This window comes from Antedon mediterranea, chromosome 5, assembly GCF_964355755.1.
Source record: "Antedon mediterranea chromosome 5, ecAntMedi1.1, whole genome shotgun sequence".
NCBI classification, from domain to species: Eukaryota; Metazoa; Echinodermata; class Crinoidea; order Comatulida; family Antedonidae; genus Antedon; species Antedon mediterranea.
Window position 1 is genome coordinate 14,954,118 of NC_092674.1, and position 23,645 is coordinate 14,977,762.

Sequence of the window (23,645 nt, forward strand, 5' to 3'; positions counted from 1 at the left end):
GTTAAGGATACCGTGAAACCTCATGTTAGGTCCACGGTCCGTACTTCTTTTGCACCCCCACTATCTTTTCAGCTACCTTCAGAAGACCAGGAGGATACCGAGGGTGAAACTGGCGATGAGGTGTCCATTCAGCAGGTGCGAGGGAGGCCTATGAGGGGAAACACCAGCTTGGGTTCCTACGGAACCCGCACCTACTGACGGCCAGAACCAGCCTCGAACTGTGACGTTGGTGCCACCCACCAACAATACTCCTACTACGGAGGCCCGTTTGGCTACTGTGGAGGGTAATTTCCAGACGTTGAATACCAATCTGGGACGGGTGGAGAACACCGTGAACACGGAGATTGCCGCCATGCGGAATCAATTGGATCAGCTCATGCGTTTCCTGAGACCAGGCGAACTGGCTTGCTTTGAATGTAAGGAGGTGGGACACTTCCGCAGGGAGTGTCCGAGGTTAGCGAGCCGTTTGCGTCAGGTTAGTGGCCATGAGCAGGATCCGTTAAACGAGTAATGGTAATTACACTGTAAACACTGTTTAATATAATGCAATTATATCCTTACCAGCCAAGTGGTTGATTTTGTATCACATGCTATTTTTTATTGTTAAAAGTTGTATCGCCTTTTTAAAAAGTAACAAAATACTCTGTCAAAACTAATCCAAATTTATTCACGTTCATATGATTATACAATAACAAAAATTCCTTTTTCATTAAACTGTTAAATTGTAAATTGAACTTATGTATTTTTAATTTAATGTAACACAACTTTCTCAAGTTGGTGGCATAGACGTGAGGGACAATGTGGAATGTAACACAACTTTCTCAAGTTGGTGGCATAGACGTGAGGGACAATGTGGAAAAGGTTATGTCAAAGTAAGCACAGTTTTAATCTGTATGATACTTTGTGTGAGGGTATATCTATAAAAGAAGACAAGGCAAAGATGCTTTAAATATAATTATTTATAATAATATTAATATAAAATATGATCTGTGTTGTTTTTCACCTTTTTTGTACACTTTTAAGGTCTGATATTTCAAAACAACAAATGTAAGTCAAATTAAATTACAATATCGAAACAATTTAATTTAAAGTTTGTCTTTAAGTGTAAGCCTAGAATACAATATCAGCGAAAGCATGTCCTAGGTTGAAGCATCAAGACCCATAACTTTTTGAATTTCCACGTGGGCCCGGCTGCGCGTGGCCGGCCTTGGTTTTGTAATACTTCACGTTTGCGTGTCCCAGCAACGCTCGAGAGAACCAAGAAACTGTAATATCGCGTAAAAATGTGTAAATATTAGCGGTCAGACTCGATCATCGTCATCGCTATTTTATTTTCAACTTAAAGCCTGTTTTCTTGTTAAGTTGCGTTGAGTTTAAAATCGTTAAAGATATTACTTGGAGATATTAAAACCTTAAGATTCAATAACGGAACCAAATTTGTGACAAAAGAATTTAAGGCACTACACGAACTAGAAATAGAATTAGACACCAAACGTCAGCACCATATTAACGGTACGGCTAATGCCAATGGGAGTGATCTCCGGAGACACCCAAGGGTTTATGACCAATTAAAACATCGAAAAACGCCAGATATACCCCATTCACACCAACCAACACTGGAGTTTTTTAAATAAAAATATAAATACCGCCCTCTATTCGGTTTGTTTACATCGCGACGATGGACGATCAATATCAATTAATTTGACTAATTAATCACATTTTATCAAATAATTACCTTTTTTTTTTTATAAATGAAATCAATTCTAATTTCAGAATTCGTGAAAGATTTTCTAGGCTGCAGGAACAAACAACCACGGCCCACAACGATCATGCAAGGCCTATTGGCTCGAAACAGAGAATATGGACGTTTGTTTTGGAATCGTGAAGTCAATAATTAAAATGATCAAATTTTTCGTTCACATTTCCACCTTCACATGTGTCGGGATACATTTAATCACTTATGTCAGTTATTGAGGCCTGAGATAGAGAAGAGCGACACAAATTACCGGAGATCAATCCCATTTCAGGAATGAGTTGGAATCATTGGTGGTTGGCAATGCCAACCGAATATAGGTATTGCATCTATCTCTCTAGTGCTTGATATTTTTTTTTTCATTCTACAGTACTCTGTCCTACATAGGAATAATAAAGATTCCCTTCAATTAAATTATTATTGCGATCAGCCCACTCCTTTTTGTAACTACATTCCTGGATTGGTTCTTTTCCTCCTCTAAATTGTTGCTTCTACATTTAAATGAATTAGATATGTGTCATGAATCAATAAAAAGAAAACCATAAGGCTATCTCAGAATTATTTGCTAAATCTTTTAAATCTATGCCATATATGTGAGTCTACACGTAGCACCTACACACCGAGAAATTCAGTCACAAATGAATGGTATACAGAGGATCTCATGCAAATGCCAAGGGAACATTTTGTTACAATTTTCATCAGCTGGTTGGTGGGGTCAATAGTTTGCTTTTACTATGTTTTATCATATAAACAAAACAAAAACTCATAAAAAAAGATATAATTTCCCTTATAATATGGATAGGCCTATGTTCCGACTAATGACAATTCATTCTGCCTCATACAATAATTGAAAACTCAACATTTTACTAGCTATATTACCAGACTATAACAAAATGCTTTTTTTTTAAATTGTCAGGTCACTGGTCAATATGTTTGGGATAGGCATATCAATGCTATGTACTAGTGCCATGAGCTAATCAAGTTGTGGCTGCCTTTAAGAATAGACAGTTCCTCATCGTTATATTTCACTGCCAAAGGGTATATGCAAATTTAATTTTTTGTTATATTATAGAAATACAACATAGTTATTTTAAAGATAAATTTTCTTTCACACACACACCATTCTTAATAATACAATTGAACAGGACTACTATATTTCACCAAAGTATTAGAAACTCTGGTGCAAAACTTTGGAATGTTTTGCCTCATTCGTTTCAAAATATACATAATGTAAATAATTTCAAAAAAACTGCAAAATATTATTTATTATCAAACAATACTTAGCTGCCATGTTTCTTGTTAATTTATTTACTTTTAGAAATATTGAAAATGTATTAATATGATTTATACTGCAATTGATATCATTTTATTTTATTTATTTATTTATTCTTTCTTTTGACTGGATTGCATTTTCAGTAACGCAGTACTGCTTTCCAAAATGGTCCAGTTATAAGTTTAAAAGTAAATAAAAATTATAACATAAATACACAGTAGGTCTAATTTAAAAGATATATACAGAACAGTTACCGCTTTACGTTTTATTGTTATTTTCATTTCTGTGTCTTATTTATATGTTTTGTTCGCTTTGATTGTTTTGTTTGGGCGTCCCTGACACAAGCTTTGCTTTTTTGGTGACGCCACCATTTTGGAAATAAATGTTGATTTTGATTGATTGATTGAACAGCTGATGTAAAAAGTATCAATAATGTATTTAGCACTGTTTTTAAGGTTTCTTAATAATTATAACAGATTTACTGATATCTATGATGGATTGCCAGGCTCTTGCCCACTCAGCTCTACCAGAACAACAATGGCCTACTGTTCAGTGCAGAGGTACATTTTTTTTAAATGTTATAAATATTACTATATATAAAACGTTTTATTTTACATTAAATACAATTTAGATACTGTACATAATATGCCATTTCCCCTTTTTTGTTATGTACTGTAGAAAAACAAGCAGTTAAATGGGGTTGATGTGCCCGTCTGCTTGATTGGCGATCCTGCTTACCCATTGCACCCATGGCTGATGAAAGGCTACATCAACAACAACCATCTAACTCCAAGCCAACGCAATTTCAACCGGTGATTAAGTTCTGCCAGAGTTGGTTGAGAACACTTTTGGTAGGCTTAAAGGGTGATGGAGACGACTGCTGAATCGCAACGACAGCGACATTGTTGCAGCCTGCTGTGTGTTACAAAAATTTTGTGAAATTCACAAAGATGAATACAACCCACAGTGGGATGTGACAATGGATGAAGAGATGGAACAAGGTTTGATTCAACCTGATGCAGACCCAATCAACGACAACAGACCTGAAAGATCAGCTAATTTTCAGAGATGCTATCGCAGTATATTTAAATATGTAATTTAAATTAGAGTAATTCAGTAAGTAAATAAAATATCAATAAGCTTTGTTTGTTTTTTTTTTATTTTAATTGTATTAAACACAAAAAATGTTTAGTAATGACAACAAAACTGAGTTGGGTTAAACATTTACTGTACACCACTTATTAATTATAAATATGAGTGGATAATTTTCAAATACAGTTCAGTAGTTTAATCAATATTTTATTAATTTAGAACATATCTTACCTTAATAATAATTTGTATTATTATAAATTCAATATAATTATATAACAACTGGGTGAGGCAGTATAAAGAACATATGTATTAATTAATGTATTCATTTAGAATAAGTTATTTTATTATGGAGGATTTTGTGGGTGAGGATTATAATTGGGAAGCATTGGAGGCAGAGTGTAATTAGGGCGGGAATGTTGTAAAAATTGGGCAAGTATTGCCAAAACCTCTACCTTGTGCAGTTTATGGTTTGTTAAACATGAACATGTTGCCACGGTTAGACCAACACTGACATAGAAACACTATTTCCTACAGGACATTCAATATTTCATGATGCAAGAAATAATAAATTAACTCTAGGACGTTATTTCCATAATAGATTATGTCATGTTGACAATAGAATTGGAAATACAGAATACATATTTTTGCACAATGCTTTAATGAGATCAAAGTGTCTCCATTGCACTCAGAAAAGGACCAGATAATGGTGGTAAGTGGTTCTCGTCTTCGTGTTAAAGAATACTGTAATGTTGCATTTTATATAGATCACAGTGAATTAGATGGCAATATTAATGCAGATGCAGAAAGTATTAAGGAGGATACAAGGGAAAATCAAGACCAACCAAGACAAAATGCTGATGAGTAATATTCATAATACTGTATAATTAATTTTGTATATGAATATTTGTCTGTGAAATCACATAGAATTACTAAACGTAGTCAATATGCTTGCAATGCAGCATCTGAAAGCAAGTTCTTATTATTTTAGGTGCCCAGCCAATAAAATATATACAAAGCTGGAACAATCATTTAAATTGTTGACTGAAATGATGTCCAAGCAGGTGAACAGCTTGAAAATCGGATGCCGCGACAATCCGAAGAGCAGCAGCAGCAGGAAAGAGCATGCCAGGATGACGGACCTGTTCAAGATGATGGTACAGCAGCCACATCAACAGCCAAAATATTATCCACATCAACTGTATCAACATTACACACAGCAGAGACCTGGTCAAGCACAATATACACAGCCACCACCATATAAAGGGAATAGTGTCTTATTTTCTAGGTGGCACTTAGGCACTTGGACAGAGAAGTTAAGACGCCGTCAGACAACCATGACATAGGTGACGAATGGCGAGAAAAGCAACTCCTATTAGAAGAGGTACAATTATCTATTTTACTGTCGGAGAATCAATCCAATCCAACCATCGGAGCAGATGCTGACGCTAAGAGAGCAGCAGTGACACAGAGACTACTTTTAGTGATTCAAGTGATGGTACTGCTATCTGCTCACATGATGGCATGGATGAAGATGCCGATGATACTGTTCAATTTTTAATCACCGAGACATTGTAACTTGTATTCTTTACTATCTATAAATGTTACTTTCAAATAAATGCAGTGAAATGTCTTGTGACAAGAAGACCAAAAAGGCAGGTACCACGTCTGGCTATGGTGTACCAGGTAATGTTCAATGAGGACAAATTAGGCTACAAACAATGCACACCTATGCCAAGTAGCCCATGGTTGTCAGACCTCCAACAGAAAGTGGTATGCAAAGCATATTAGTATAGAGCATGAAACTATGCTACATGGTATAGCCACAGTCAAGCTTTATGTTAAACATAAAGTCACCCTGATGAGCGACACCAGCTTGCCAACAAAAGTTGCTGAAGACCAGAAGTTGTTTGTAGATGTCCTGATCAATTTTGACCAAGTTAGTGCCAGGGGTATGGTATACTGCCTAATGTATTGCGAGCCAACATTTAATACCCGCAACAACAGAAACCTCTGAGCAGGCACATTGTTCAACAAAGTCGCCGAGAAAGTCAGCCTATAAGATTACCAGTGCTTTCTCAACAAAGTGGCTGACTTAGGGTTTGGAGAAATGACTACAAATGACAACAAGGTAGTCGAGTTTAAGAAATTGTCATATTCAGAACTCACAGAAAGCTGTACAGCTACTTTGAATGGACTTAAAATCTGTGAAGACAGTGGTACAATGTGACCATCCAACCAAATAAAAAGAGGCAAAAGCTTGACTCGTAACTGTGCTTCTAATTTCACCTGATTTGGTATAGTTTTGGTCACAGTTGTTTCCTTTAAACCACCTTAGTTTACATACATTCTATTTTAATTCAAGTTATGATTCCATTCCACTGCTTTTCCCTACATTATTTGAGTAAATACAAGATTTCGAATTATTTATTACTTATTACTTATTACTCATTTCAACAAACAAAATAAATTGTTGGGTCAATGCAATAGGCGCAACATGCCTAAAAACTCCAAAATGACCAATCCTGCCCTTTACTCAATATAATATGACCTTTGCTATGTAGGCTAGGTTATTTAATACTGTAGATGATCGTGTATTCAGTATTAATTTTACTAGGTGTACAATTGTGTAACATGTTTTCCATTTATATAGAAAATATAAATATTGTAGTTTGTTTACATTATCAAATATTTTAATTGCTTTGATAATGCTGTACCTTAATTTACAGTACCATATTTTTATAGTCTTCATTTTATAAGTTTTTAATAAAATTATATAATTGTTGGTAGTGATATTGTGTTAATAGTTTACATTACACAGTATTGAAAGTTACTTTTAATCAAAACATAATACATTACACTGTAATACTTGTTTGTACAGTTTATTGATGCATGCACATGATAGTTCCAGGAATGTCCAGTTGACTTGTCACTACTGTTTACCAGAAATAAATCACAGTAGTTGACCAAATGATGGTTGCAAATCTGCTAAAAATTTTAAAGGGTGAATTTACCTCATGATAAATTGTGACATTTTTTAGACAAAATATTAAAAAGTAGATCTGAAATGACAGTGATAATGCAAAGCATCCATTTTTTATTATGGATGTTAAAGTAATAGTTTTGTGCCTTTATTACTATTTATACATAAAATCAAAGGTTTGAAGTATTTGCGTTAAGCAAGGAAGTATTGCAAGAAATGAAAGGCCCTGAAGGAAAATGTATATTTAAAAAATGGAAAGCGTTATGTACAAATTTACATTGTACATGCTTTTTTAAAATCAACCAGGAGATATGACAATCGGCACACCAAACTCTTTCTGAAAAACCACAACCAAGATCAAGAGGGTTGTACAGCAGGAAAGGCAATTTGATTCCATTTCATTTAGTATAAGAGATAGAAAACCAAAACACTAGATAACTTAGAGCAAATGTTAGGTGACTGCAGAGAAAGGATAATAAATAACAATGAACTACAAAAAAAAACACATCAAAATTAGTACAGGCCATGATTCTAAAACTAGAAATCAAAAGTAAGACCATAACACCAGCATCATGGATTTGTTTGATAGTTATCATGATTCATATTTAAATGATCGCTACTTTGAAGCTCTCATACAAGACAAACCTCTTCTGTTGTCCATTATAAATACATCCATTTTGATTGGCTCTTGAATTAGGATGTAGATGAAGATAAGTTTTGAAGTGTGTCGTGAAACAGTTTCAAATGGCCAAGCAGTTAAGGAGGGTAATGCAAACATTTGTAGTTATAACATCGGCACAGGTTCAAGGCTTTCCACGACCATATGATAGTTCTGGTGGTAGAACAATGACTTACAGCTGGCGGTTCAGTGTACACATCTGGCTCGTGTGCACTTTAAAGAAAAAAATACATCTTTCAAAAGAGAAAGATTAACCCATGGTTTACTGGTTCATTTCAGTCAATGTTTTTCTTGGTAAGCACTGCACTGTCCAAATGTCTTCATTATTCAAGATTATGTAATATAAACAAAGAAATGAACATTTCATCTTTAATTTCTTGGCATGGTTTGCTTGGCAATATTCCTAAAAGCCCTTCAAAACCTTGACAAAGTAGTTATTGTTGCTTAATTTTCTCATTTGTTCCACTTGACACCACATCTGTTACGAGTTTTTTTATTAGTTCTTCTGATGACATCTTAAAACATGATATATATAGTTGTAAAGCCATATTATCACTTATATATCATACATTTCTATAACAGACTTATAATCAGCTGCGCTTTACACCAATTGCTGTCATAACATTGTGTGTAATTGTTAGTTTGTAGTCGTCTAAATCTTTAATGTAACTTGGCAAGTTGGTCTGAAAATGTCTTTCATTAATAGTTTGTGCCATTGTCAGATTGTACTGTGAGCTTTATTACGTGTGGGGTAACTTGGTGCAGACTCATTACGCCAGTGAAAAGATAGCATAGCATTTGTTGCACTTTTTTGATGAATATTGTACAAATTAACAGCTACAGTACAGTTCACAAATATGTACTATTGTCTCATATGACCCCTTCATAGTATGCAGTTTTTGACTTGAACACAGCCTTATCATCATACAGGCCAGTTTAATTTAACTCACACTTCAAAAACTTATCCGCACCTATCCTAATACATGAAAAAATGGAATACAGAAGAGGGCTGCCTTGTTTGGACACTCTCAAAGTAGTGTTTGTAAAGTATGAATCAATAGCGTTAAAAAAACCAAAGAATCAAAAACTGCAACAACATCTCACAAAACATATGCCTCGCAATCATATAACCACAACAGGTTATAGCTCATTTGATGGAGACTAAATTAAATACGAGTTGTGGGAAGAAAAGTTTCTAGGACATATGTTCATACAGAAATTAGTAAAGTAAAGTTATTGTAAAGGAAGGCAGGGTGGAGAAGATGCTAATGTTTACCTGGACTAAAGAAGTCTATCTTTGATAACAAGAGACATTGGAAGAAAGGCCCTAGGAATCCTGCAAGAAAATTATTTGTTCAAAGGCAAGCCAAGAATAATATTAAATACTGACAAACGTGTAATGGACACTATTCAAGCATAAACAGAAGCTACAAGCTTAAAAACTGCTCAAGAACAAATAAGTAACAGTCTGATTGTTTCCATGTGTCCTAAAAGAACTACATCAACGATTCTAGACATTTGCGACGTTGATTACACTAAAGGAAGTGAATTTTACCAAATTCAAAATTGTGATAAGAAGCTTTAAAGCGTCAGAGAAGGCTCAGAGAGAGACACAAGCAGACGATGATAGTGTAATAAAAACCAGAAAGTGAAAGAACTGAAAATGTAGAAAATTGACTACTCATATAGGTTGATGATTGAAAAATGTTATAAACTAAATTCCATATAAAAGATCTTGGTAAACTTTCATATTTTCGTGGTATTGATTTTAAAAAATCAAAATTTCCTTGAAAATAAAAGAGATACATAGCAAATATGCTAGTAAGATTTGTTATTACCAATTGTCACCTAAGGTTCACTCCATGTGAACAGGAGTTAGAATGTAGTAAGCTAGGAGGCCTATCAATTGTCAACTAAGGTTCACTCCATGTGAACAGAAGTTAGAATGTAGTAAGCTAGGAGGCCTAGCAATAATTTATGACATGCACCAGATATAGACAAAACTAAATATAGTTTGTGGGAAGTAAAGATTTTTTGCTGAAACTTTAATATTTTCTTGGTATTAATTTTAAAATTAAATACACTAAAGTTCTGTGAAAATGAATCAAAGTAGATTCATAGCAAAATGCTAAAAAGATTTGAGATGACCAATTGTAACAAGTTAGAATATAATAGGCCAAACGGCACTAACCTACAAAATAGGTACTAGGTAGTTTAATTCATGCTATGACATGTACCAGGTCAGATATAGGCTGGGTTCAACCAAATAAATATTCATGCAAGTACAGTAATTCTCCGGTAGTATAATACAGTGTGTGCACGAACAGGTGTGTATTGCCAAGTTATAGACTTCTGGTTTACTGTTTACTTCGCAACAGGCATTTTGCATGGGAATACCCTTTCAAATTTGCTGAAATTTTCAGTTGAGGTAAGTTACTGGATTTATTTGTTTTTGAAAGGAATCTGGCACTTTTCTAATTTATTGGTTAGTTAATATATTAATAATTTATATTTTTGAAACTTTAAGCTGCAGGCTGTTCCATTCTCCTTTAAAGCAAATGTACATGGACAAGTCGGAAAGCGATTGATTACTGAAAGTAAAAGGAAGTCATTTTCGGACTCTTTACTAAAAGTACTTGAGGTTGACCTGAAACATAAAAGCATGCATAAAGTCAGACCAAAAGAATATTTGCCTGCTTTACAAACATTGGTAAAAAATACCTTTACTAATAAACAAGATTTCATAAATACTTTAGCTGCATGATGAAAATATTAGGCTGTCAGTGTCAGCAGGTGATCTAATTTCAATGATGCATGGTATCCAAACGAGGAGCAAAAATAGTCCATGATAGTGTAATTAATAGAATTATAATTGAATAATCAAACATACACAATTCAATTGATTTAACTAATTTTCCCCAGAAAGGTTCAGTGAAGAAATTGACCAGATGTCTTTTAATAACCATTAGGCCAAATTAGACCCAAAGTAAAAAAAGTTTATCTGACTTTATGAACTTTCCCATCATCAAAATAAAGTAGTGAAAATTATAATGTTGGCGGACACAAAGCCAAAAAAATATCTGCGAGAACACGATGGTGATCGACAGGATATTCAACAGAATATGTCGATTGTAGAGTATCAAAATCACACAAAAATTGCCGATGAAGTTGCACTTGTCGAAAGTTGAAGTCAAAGAAATTCTCCGGCAAAATAAAGTAGCAAGGTTATTGACAAGTGACATATGTAATTTTATTAGTGGAATTAATTTCACCAGTAAATGTAAAGGTAAACTAGTCCTACATTCAGCAAAATCTGCGTCACAATCCAGTGTCATTAGCAACTACAGTGGCGTTTGTTGTAAGTGGTATGTCTATTTCAGACTTGTGGACTTGTCAATTGTCAACAGAAATCAATTTTATGACGTTATTAAGTTACTTTATCCTGTTTTTTTTGTGATATGTTAGATGATGTATGCTCACTTGCAAAATATAGCATGAAGATTATTAGATAATAAATTAGGGTCATGGAAAAGAGTGGTCACAAGTGATGGAGTGTGGCTAACCTGAGGCGCATATAGTAAAATTCTACATATACTGTTCGTAATTACATGGACAATTCATTATAATATGCTACCCACATGAAGACAATAGCTTATCACCGAGACAAATGAGCTTGATGAGAGCACAAACAACAAAATAAAACAATAAGCAAAACACACACAATTGTGTCAAGTCACAATTGTGTCAAGTCACAATTGTGTCAAGTCACAATTTAATTTATGTCTTTTACTTTATTTTTTTCTTGATGTGAAAATACTTTTGTTCATGATGCGAAACGGACGGTGAGTCCCGACAGGAAAAGCTCATGGACAGATATAGTTGACGAATTAACTGGGTACGGCGAGCTATATCCAGGATCCCAGATCACTGCATTGGAAAGCGTCGCCATGCTTTTGGGATATCGCATACAGTGTAATGCTACTGATACCGATATGATATTTTTATTGAATATACTACGACAGCATATGCCAGGTAAACATGCAGAAGGAGTAAAACACCTACAGTCCCTGTATTTTTTAAAGAAATTGTTTGATGTGGACAGGGATAATCAAGTGACGCGATACCAAGCATGTACCTACTGTTGCAGCATACTGGATAGAAATTTGAAATGCCCAATGTGCCAAAAAAAGGGAACCAAAAACGAATCATACTTTCTAACGCTCGATGTTGCCAGCCAATTCAAAGAGGTATATAAGGGTATAGTCAAGTCTTTTTAATTGTTGTTCAATTTAATATTTAACTAAACATGATCTTATTAAGCTATTTATAAGGCGGATCCTGGGATTTGATCGGGTGAGAGAGGGTATGTTTCTTTATAATGATTCTTCTTCTCGTATAGCTTTTAGAACCGTATTAGCACTATATTTGAGAAGACGACTTATGTAGTACATCTATTTTGTAAACTCAGTTTAAAACATGCTTACATGTAGGGTTTACCCGCTTGAACAATTTCAATTAGCAAATAAAACCAAGCTACAAAATGGTCTTAGCATAACGATAAGGGGATATCAAAACAATGTAATGACTTATTTAGTGACAATAACAGAACAATTATAATTTCACAGTAACTTAGGTCTACTATGAAAATTAATAGATAGATACAACACAATAACTAGGTAGAAAAAACATAATTTAAAAGCATTTAAAATACATTTAGTCATATACCGTACGGTAGTTTTTCAAATAGAGTGCGGCAATTTAACGTCTAACGTAACGTTTAACTGCAGTATGCATCTTATTTAATTGTATTTTATATATTACAATATATTTGTCTATACAGCACTGTCAATTTTGATATGAATTTGTTACAATCATAATTGCATTCATATTGTTTTAAGATCCCAAGGTGAGGGAAGTTTTAGGCAAACCAAGAAGAGAAGCAAGGACAGACAAAATATGCGATATCTACGACGGTACGATGTACAAAGATTTAGGTCGACCTGGGGGATACTGCACAGACCCTAATAATCTCACTATGGTGTGGCACGTAGATGGTGCACAAGTGTGGGACAGTTCGCGGGTGACAATCTGGCCTATCCAGGGGTTCATAAATGAACTGCCATTTAAGATGAGGTATGTGCTTACGAAAATCTTTAATTGGGCTAAATAAAATGATAATTATACCCGTTGTTTCAATCAATAAAAAAAATACCATGTACCATATCGTATTGAGTAAATGTTACGTTCAAAATTGTATTTTAATATAATTACAATTACAAAGATATCATTATCGATATTTATTTGATTCCGATTCAGGGCTGGGGAAGGTTAGAAATAAGTGGGTTAATTTGACAGATGTTAAAAAAATATTCGGACGTCCATCTAGACCCGATGGGGCCACCGAATTAGCTATTTTTGTCTTAATCTATTTTATCATAATTTCGTTTGTTCAAGCGGAACCAGCATGGTAAACGCAGGGTTTGTTCGAACCCCCTGTTACGGGTCTGCGATTAATACAACATTATTGAATAAAAAGGGACTTGAAACTCGTGGTTCCAACATACAATTTTATATATGATGCCTACAAATAGCCAAGTTTTATGGGAATGATTTTTAATGAACTAATGATGTATTGACTTTTATTCTAAATAGGTTTTGCAAAGAAAGAGCAATTATCTTTGGACTATGGTGCGGCAAAGGCAAGCCGGTAATGACCTCGATTGTGTCGCCACTAATACCGACGTTCAATGATATACACGAAAAAGGTAAATATATATTTTTTATTTTATCTTCATTACTCAGTATACAACCGCAGTAATAACAGCGCGTCATGAACTATAAACATATTACAATAATTTGTTGGTAACATTTCTTAACCTCTATAGGTATTAATGTATGTGGGCAAACATTTAAAATCCGGTTACTAGCTGCAACCATGGACTTGCCGGCCATGTGTATGACCAAAAATATGGCCCAGTTCAATGGCATATACGGTTGTGGCCGTGAAGATAAGGGCACAATGGTTAAAAAGGGGAAAGAGCATGTAATGGCATACATCAAGAAAAAGGAAAAACCAACTGCTAGAACAAAAGAGAGGATGGAGCGACAAGCAAGAGAAGCGTTTGCGGCAGATAATACCGATCGGTAAGTGAAGCCTCAAAATTACCTCATCATCTTCATAAATCACGTTTTAAATATTTAAATAACATTTCAAATAGGGCCTATGTTTTTTGGAGGAAAACAACTTCATTTTTACGGTTTATCAGTAATTTCGTTGAAGATTGCACGGTCTTTCGTTTTTTTATTATTTATTCCTCGTTTCATTGTTACACAATGTAATACAACTTTTAATTTTAACGACGTTCTTTTTGCATTTTGTGTTATGTAGGTAAATGGTGTAAAAGGTCCATCCGCTTGATCTTTCATTAAGTATGTGGACCCGTCAAATCACGTACAGGTAGATTATCTACACGGAGCCTGTTCCAGGGTGATGAAGGCGATGATGAAAATGTGGATGAACAACACAAAGGCATCATATTACATTGGCCACCGATGGCACGAAGTAGATAAACGATTGCTAAACCTAAAACCCACCGACGAGATTACTAGGTCGCCCAGGCCGGTTGCAAAGAACTTTGCAGTTTACAAAGGTAATTGTTTAGTCATCTATAACGGGAGGTTTCTATAGAATAAAATGAGGCTCAACAAAATAAAGATAAACTTTATCGGGGCTGTAATTATTAACATACTACTCACGACCCCGTAACTAAGGCTGCATAATTCAACTATGGACCTATAATTATAGGTCTATGATTCAACCAAAAAGTTGCAATAAATCTTATCTTATCTTATCTAAGGTTTATTTTGGAAAACAATCAGATTATGATCGCCACAGTCTCGTTCACAATAAAAATAATATCCAAGGTCATGGTTAGATGACTTATCAAGACTAATGAAGATACCAATTTTATCTGTGTGGTGATGAGATGTTTTTGGAGGCTGTCCTAGATGGTGATGGAGTACTTGGACCAACTACTAATGCTGTTTGGAACATTTACTCCAAATGTGATAAAGAAGACAAAACCGAGAACATGAGAACAAAGCTGAAAGTAGAAATCAACAGACAACACAAAGAAAGTTTAATCAAAAGCATTCTTTTACACAATACTAGTGTTCTGTGTTTTACACGCAGTAGCGAGATCTGTTGAAAAGTAACTCACATTGGAAGTTCAGTTGATTCTTAAAAGGTCAAACCAGGAAGCACAACTTGGAAATGATAGTGCATTGTACACAAAGGAAAAAGTAACTAATTTAGAAAATAATATCAACAAGAGGTGTTTGTTAATCTTGCTTCAAAATTAAATTTGAGACAAACTGGCAGCTTGCTCCTATCAAACTAAATAAAACGCATGCGTTAGCCATTATTGCCCAACCACCACCAGATCAGCAAAACATTTTCCCCCATGTTTTACACATGAAAGTGATGTTCAGGAAAGCGGTATCTTCAGTAATCGCAACTTTGTTTTGTGCGGTAGCATTCCAAAATTTCAAGGGAATTCCTACAACCATGAGAAATTTTCAGAACTGATTAAAACACATGGTGGAAGAGTTAAAAGAGGATTACCAAAACACAAAACCACTAAAACATACATGATACTAGCAAATGAGAATTTAGCCCCAAAGAAAAAGCTACCAGCACAAATTAAGGAGATGGGTTTTGAAGTACTATCTTATTCATTTGTGTTTAGATCAGTTACCGATGGAATTGTTGTCAATGCTGAAAACTTCAAAATCAATTTTGAGCATTGCAGTTCAACCAAAAATATAGGATTAAGTATGGAACAAAAGTATTTTGGTAAAAAACCGATGTAAACTTTTTTAAACACGAGAAAGAAGCAATTCAAGAAGAAAAAAAAACAATACGATAACAAATCAAGAGCAATAAGGAATCCAGGGGGTTGCACTATGTTTTAAACAAAATAAAGAAAAACAAGCAAAGTACATCATTTGAAGAGAGCAAAGGGTTGTTCAAAGAATATTTTGAGGAGTATAAGTAGATAGATGAATGCGAATGAATACATTTTATAAGTGAATGGGAAGAGGAGATGCAAAATAAGAAAGAAGTTGGACAGAAGAACAATGCAAAAAGGCCACCGTATTACAATTATATATAGCTTTTTTTAGCTTTTTAATTGCAGTTTTTCAATATCACAATCTATATTTATAACTTCAAAACATAGAAAACAATTATAATGATTTGTTGTTGGTACAATACAGTAGGTAGTGATTGCCAAAATATAATTTTACAATGGTTTTACTTTTTATATTTTCATTTTTCCTACAGTAATACATGTCAAGTGAAAAAAAAATTGCTTTAACATGTTAAATTGATTATTCTAATTACAAATTTTGGTGTAGTATGTAGTATTGATAAATTTGTTAGATTTTTGGTAGGCAGTGATTGCCGAAATATAATTTTATAATGCAAATTACAAATTTACTCTTTATTAGATATATTTTTTCATCCACAGGTACACACGCATGACTCCAGAAAGATTCCAACATCTCCTCAGGTTAGTGGGGCCAACAATCACCAAAAGACCATGCAACAGTTCCATCAATGCGGAAGAGCGCCTTACAGTAACTCTTAGATATCTGGCAACAGGTAATTCTCAGAGTTCGCAGGCATTCAATTTCAGGATGGGAAGATCCACTATAAGCAACATAGTAAAAGAAACATGCTCAGCTATTTGGAGTGTATTACAGCCTGTATATATGAGGATGCCATCAACTAAAGACGACTGGCAGACCATTTCTGTACAATTTTTTGACCGATGGAATTTTCCACATGTTTTAGGAGCTGTGAATGGAAAACATGTGTGCATAGAATGTCCCAGTAATGGGGGTTCTATGTACTACAACTACAAGAACTTTCACAGTACAGTAATAATGGGTATCTGTGATGCTAAGTACACATTCACCTATGTTGACATCGGGGGAAACGGAAGAGACAACGATGCAGCTCTGTTTCAGGACACGGACATCTATAAAGGATTGGAGAATGACACATTGCCAGTGCCCTATGCAGAAGAAGTAAATGGGTATAAACTGCCGTATGTTTTAGTAGGGGATGAAATCTTGATGAAGCCATACCAAGGGCCAGACGCACGATTGAGAATGCCTATGGGATACTTTCGGCTAGATGGAGAATATATCGTCGACCTATTCGAGCTGCAGTCTCCACCGTTGACGAAATTGCTCTGATTGGTTATCTGGATTCAAAAGATGATTCAATGACAGGCTTCTTAGACAGTATTAATATTTTTCACAAATGGTGTAAAGATAATTTTTTAGATCTAAATATAAATAAAACTAAAGAGATGGTTTTTGATTTTCGGAAGAAGATAAACTACCTTCCCAAGATCAAAATTAATGGTGAGACCATTCCGGAAGTTAAAACTTACAAATATTTAGGGGTTGAAATTGATAATAAACTTAAATTTGATGCAAATAGTAGGTGCATATACAATAAATTACAAAAACGTCTCTTCTTTCTACGCAAATTAAACTCTTTTAAGATTGACCGTACTATTTTACAACTTTTTTATACTTCTATCTTAAACAGTGTACTTAGTTTTTGCCTAATATGTTATTATGGTAATTCACGTTTTAAAGATAGACTTTTACTTAATAAAACAAGGCAGTAGAATAGTAGGCTCTGAACAAATTCAACCTGAAGTTTTATATAAGGAATTAGTAATTAAAAAATTGAAAATTATTTTAAAAGACCACGCTCATCCTCTGCACTATAAATTTAACAAAAGTCAACGTTGTGACAGACTCCTTCAAAGAAAAATTAAAACAAATAGATATGGCAATTCATTCGTCCCTGCCGCTATACAATTATATAATGAATGATAATATCATTCATTATATAATCGTATAATCGTATTTTATGCGCTAGTTTTATTTTTTGTAGTATTTTAAATCGACTTTAGGATTTTATATGTATATTTTGTATGGCTTTTTTTTTATCGTATTTTATATTTTATGTACTGTATCCATTTTATATTTGTATGTACTGTACTTTTGAAAAGGCCAACAGAGTTTCCCCATGGGGATAATAAAGTTTTAATTGAATTGAATTGTCAAGGCTACACTTTGTCTCCATAACTACCGTTGCAAATGGAAGCCACAATTCACATTGAGTACCACCTTAGTGTCAAACATTAATTGACAAGGTACTTGCATTTACTAGTTTGTACACAGGCGCGAAAAAGTTTCTTCATCTTATGACGTCACTATCAGAGGTTACCGGAAAATGTCGAAAAAACCCGAATAGTCGTGAACTGAGAGCAATTGCGCGAAATAGCAGAAAACACTTTAATTATGTCCTGAAAACGTTTAATTTATTGTTTGTTTAATGTCCATCAGGGGAAACAACTATAATTATAATACTACTATTTTGCAAAACCTTTAAATACCATGTTCCATGATCTTTTAATGACTTTCTGTTAATTTGATTGTCTTTACCCCAACAGCTTTGTTTTGATACTTGTTTTATAGTTAAAAAACAAATCCTAAACTGGTATAGTCTTAATAGAAGACACAATACATTAAAAACATTTATTCAGTTCCATGAAAATAATTTTGTTGATGATAAAATAAAATCCATACTGTAGTTTAATCAACTCCCTATTGGTATTTATAACTTCTTTCATTCAATTTAATTTATTTTTTTTATTTAATACAGTCAGATAGTACTGGAAGGTGTTGTTACCGCAGTTGTTATTGCAAACTGTTGTTGATGCCCTAGAATAATAACTTCGGCCTAGTATACAAGATGCAAAAAATATGGTATTATAAAGACTGGAAGAAACAGAGAAATACTGCGGTATTTATATATCTATTGCCAACTATATACCACAGAACACAAAAGCTGTACAGAAAAAAAATGTAAGGACTTCTCCATGTAACAATTTTATGACATGTCAATTTCAAACCAAGAAGCAAAAAAAAAAAAAAAAAAGGTATTCGCCGCCAATCGACAGTTGCCACAATCTGGAAAAAAACATGTTTTAACAAACGAAAACCCTGCAAATGCATTCAAAGCGGCTTATGTTTAGACACCGATCTTTGAGAAGGTTGACATGGCCCTTTACACTTGCAACGTTCGAGAGGAGTATTGTTATCAGGCCCCTTGTTACGCGAGAAAGCGATAGTTTTTGCAGAAAATTTGTATCCTGGACAAAAATGTTTGGCTAGCGATGGGTGGCTTGATAAATATAAAGCTTGTCATGGCATTAGATGGATTATCCTTCAAGGAGAATCGCTATCAGCACACACAGATGCCATTGGGCGATTTAAAATAAAACTCCACAAAATTATTGAGGACAATCAGCTTTCAAGAGCTCAGATATTCAATGCCGCACCGATCATTAGTTCTACGAAATGAAAACGCAAAAAATTTGAAACAGTCAAAAGACAGGATAACACTCATGGGGTGTGCTAACGCTGACGGGACATTTAAATTGCCGTTAATATTTATCCAGCAATCGAAAAAAACCTCATTGCTACAAGAACGATGACATGTCCAGCCTTCCAATAAGATATCACAACCAACACAAAGCTTGGATGGATGCATCAATATTTAAGCAATGGTTCCATAAAGAGTTTGTCCCGACTGTTCGTAGATGGCGTCAGGAAAACAACGTCCAATACAAGATCCTGCTCTTACTGGACAATGCACCATCACATCCATCGAAGGAGGACCTTGTTTCAGAAGATGGAAATGTCTGGGTGGAATATTTGCCACCAAATACAACCAGTGTTATCCAACCAATGAATTTTGGAACCATTAAAACGGCGATATAAGAAACACCTCCTACGACATATTCCTGAAAATGTCTGGGTGGGTCAACACAGTCAGGTTGTTGGCGAAATCAAGAAACACCTCTTACGACATATTTTTGCAAATGATGACGATATACCCGATAGCATTAAACATCTCACCATAAAAGATTGTGTTGGGTGGATATCGCAGTCATGAGAAGATGCCACTGTAACAAATCTGAAAAGAAGCTGGCGGCAGGTGGTGCCTTCTACCGTTCACAAGCTACCGACTCTGACTATTTGAGAAACCTTGACACAGCTCTTGGCAAGATCCCTCGACAAGCATCAGTATGGTTGTTAGGAGACTTCAACCTACCAGATATGGACTGGGAAAACTTCAAATTTAAAACCGGTGGTTACCACCCTGGACCAAGCAAAGCAATGTTAGAGATAGCTCTAGATAACAACTTGCATCAACAGATTAAACAACCTACAAGACTAAATAACATTCTTGACTTGTGCTTCACACAATTTGTCGAGAGCACCAAAATCTGTTACCTCTCATTTTACACCTATATCATGTGGAGTCCCCCAAGGTTCACTGCTTGGCCCACTTTTATTTTCTTTATATATAAATGACATTTGTTCATCCTCTAAATTATTTTCTTTCTGCCTCTATGCTGACGATACTACCCTCCTTTATACAAATCCAAATATTCAGTCACTTTTTGCGGTTGTCAACCAGGAACTGACTAAAGTGTGTGAATATTTCCGAGCAAACAAACTTTCCGTAAACGTTAAGAAATGCTGTTCTATTTTATTCGAAACACTCGCAAACCTGTAAATCTTGATGATAGACATATTAAAATTAATGAACATATTGTTCCACTCGTTGAAAATACAAAATTTCTTGGTGTTACCATTGATTCAGGTCTCACTTGGAAGCAACATATGAAAGAAATTGAAAATAAAATATCCAAAAATACTTTGTAATGAGACACACAGATGGTATGTTGATACTTTATCCAACGAGATTAACATTAATCCTAAAAGATTCTGGTCATTGATTTATCTATTTCTACCGGAAAATGTCCTGATGTACTGTATGGAAGTATGCCATTGTTTGTATCACATAAACAAATTACTAACTACCGACCTATTTTCTTGCTTCCATGCATCTGCACTGCATTTTTTGATGTAGGACTACGTTTGATGGTTTTGATTCCAGCAATCAAAACAATTAGTTACGCACTTGTCTATCTGTGTCGCTTTGTCCAGCTCACTGCGGTTTACGCGTCCATATAACTGTACCCGACAGTTACAATTCATTAGAATGCTAGTAATAATTGCAACAATTGCAATTATATTTTCCTTGCCTTAGGCCTACCTTGGTTTTCAATCTTAGGTTAAACCACAGATATTGCAGTAGATAGTAATAATAATTTTCTAGGAATCTACTATTAAGACATATCAATGAAAAAGTCATTTGCTGCTTTCCCGAAATGATTTTCATTGATGCGAATGCGATTATACATTATGATGGGAGAGGATGGCAATGAGCAAAGCGAGATATTTGCCACCTTTCTTTTATCAAGTGAATAGAATAATATTATTGCCAAAATAAAAGATCAAGAGAAGCAATTCAGATTGGAGAAAGACAAAATCAATAATATCTGACAAGGACTTTACTGAAAGGCTCGTCTTAAAGAGTGAGTTCCCAAAAGCCAACTTGTTGATTTGCCTCTTTCATGTTCTCAGGACAATTTGCAGAGAGGTTACCACAGCAAAGATGTGCATCACTGCTGACCAGCGGAATCTAAGTGGACAGGAATGACCAGCGTTGGCATGATAAGCACCATGAGTGCGTCAAAGGGCTGAAGTCTGAAAACTTAATGTTCAGAAACAATAATCGACTGGAATCGCTGAATCAGAAGTGTGTAGATGCCATGCAAGTCTTGATGAATTCTGCCATGATTTTAGGATTTTTCTCAAATCCACCAGACAATCCTAAGACCATAAAGCTACAGTATGGCAGTATTCCAAAAGTACAGGTATTAATTACTGCTTCGTTCCCAAGCCCAACCCTTCGTAGCCTACGCGTGGGGTATTGATTTATAATCACAAACCCACAAAGTATTGTCTTTTGATCGCAATCCCATGAAAGGTATTGTTTTTTTATCGCGTTCCCATTTGCTCCCATGGGAAGGTATTGTTTTTTTAGGATTGCAATACGAGTAATACTGCATGCTAGATTGGTACTTTGTAGGAACTCCAAAGCGTAGGGTGCGTGGTACTTCATTGGTTTTTTTTAAACATTAATCGCTAGACTCTGGGCCTAGCTAGCTAGGCTAAATAAAAATATCGAGTGTAACTGCTGTATTTTCAATCATTGTACCCCTTGATTCATTGATAACAATGTTGTTTGCTATCACATTAGAATAGACGCGTGGAATAACAATGCCTGTCGTAGGATCGCGATAAAAACACTATGCAGTTCGTAGAATCATGGAACTATAATATAAGAAGGAATACCAACTGATTACAGCGCATTAAATCTGAGCATCCTGATTGGTCCGCGCAAACCGGTTCAAATATACCGCCTCTGTGATCACTGGCCGTGAGATCGCTTTGTTACAGTCGAAGTAACCGATCAAAATCACGCTCGTTGCATGGCTTCATAGCAACTAGGTGTGCCCCAACCATGTATTATTTTACGTGTTAGTGTATTATTCCGCTAGAGAGGGAAATCGGAAAATCTTCCATCTATTGTTCAGTTTATAAACGAAAAAAGATCTCCAAAAATCGGCGAATTCTTTGGTATTTTACCGTAAGTTGAAGTGTTTTTCTTTAAACTATGAAATTTGGGGTATATTTTATTAACCCGGTCAATCCCAGTCTTAACATCGTAGTTTCAATGTTTAAATGTTGTTTTAAAAAATGAAATCGTCCTCCATGTCTTCCGGGGCTTTCCGGAGGAGAAAACAACAAAGCAACTGGGGTGATTTCGGTCGGGAAGAGTGCGTTGGTTAGATAGGCCAAATATCAATGGCTAGGCCGGTGTACCGAGTGTCGTACCATGGTCGTACTAAGTGGTTGTAACTATATTGAAGAAGATAGGGGTGATGACTCTGGTTCATCAATACGGCACATTACCTGTACTCGGAGTATAGACAATAGCAAAACAATATGTGATGTTTGCTCAATGTAAAGGAGTACCCTCCTTGCTATGAGATCTAAGTTATCAAAAAAGAAAGCAGATGATCCTATTAACTCTCATGCAAGGCATGAGCCAGCTATTGAATCTAGTGGAAAAGGATATTGGTGCTGGTAGTGGTTTACGCAAATTACACAAATTGAAGAGCATCTCTATTTAACACCAACCCTACGTATGAAAGTGAAATTGGCAGTCCAGGTAAGAAAAGAGTTTTGGTTGATTGTCAATAATTTTCTCTGTACATTACAAAAGTGTGAATGTGTAACTGTTGACTTCCGAAGTTCAATAACTTCCAAGTACAGTTAAACTTAAGCCCAACTTGGACAGCGTCAAATTACTATATGGCTAAACTCCACCCTCAACGCATCATTAGAATTATGTTCTTATTAAATTTGTGATTCTTTCATTCAGGTCCTCAGCAACAGTGTGGCGAAGGCTTTTGAAGTACAATGACGACATGATACCAAGTCTGTAATGGAGTTTATTACGAACATGAACATGTTTTTTGACTGTTTTTGAATGTAACAAAAGTAGAGAGGCGAAAGAACTACGTCAATGAAAATCTAAGAGAGTTCAGAGATGTACATGATCCAAGACTTAAGGTAATTTGTTTAAACCAAATTGCATTAACTTTTAGAATTAATGATTATTCTACAGGTCTCAATCCAGTTTGGTAGCCAGAAAAGGGGCGGGGCTTCACCAACAGTGGTCTTTAATTGCAGGGAGACATGTATTTTATTTTTGTAATTACAGTATTAATTTTGTTTTTGAAATTTACAGTGGTTGGAAGAAGAATTTCTTGGTTTCCTAAAGCGATGCGAG

At 35.0% G+C, this 23,645-nt stretch overlaps 3 long non-coding RNA genes across 3 annotated transcripts in view; 2 read left to right on the forward strand and 1 right to left on the reverse strand.

Moving 5' to 3' along the window:
- Positions 1 to 23,645, forward strand: part of LOC140049363 (uncharacterized) — a 423,758-nt gene that overhangs the window by 246,912 nt on the left and 153,201 nt on the right. The gene's annotated exons all lie outside the window — the stretch shown is intronic.
- LOC140049362 (uncharacterized) overlaps positions 1 to 23,645 on the reverse strand; it is a 250,627-nt gene that overhangs the window by 67,618 nt on the left and 159,364 nt on the right. The window lies entirely within an intron of this gene.
- Positions 753 to 3,572, forward strand: LOC140049980 (uncharacterized). Its single transcript, XR_011845337.1, has 4 exons — positions 753 to 840; positions 1,774 to 2,073; positions 2,670 to 2,791; positions 3,503 to 3,572. It is a non-coding gene; the product is annotated as an uncharacterized lncRNA (long non-coding RNA).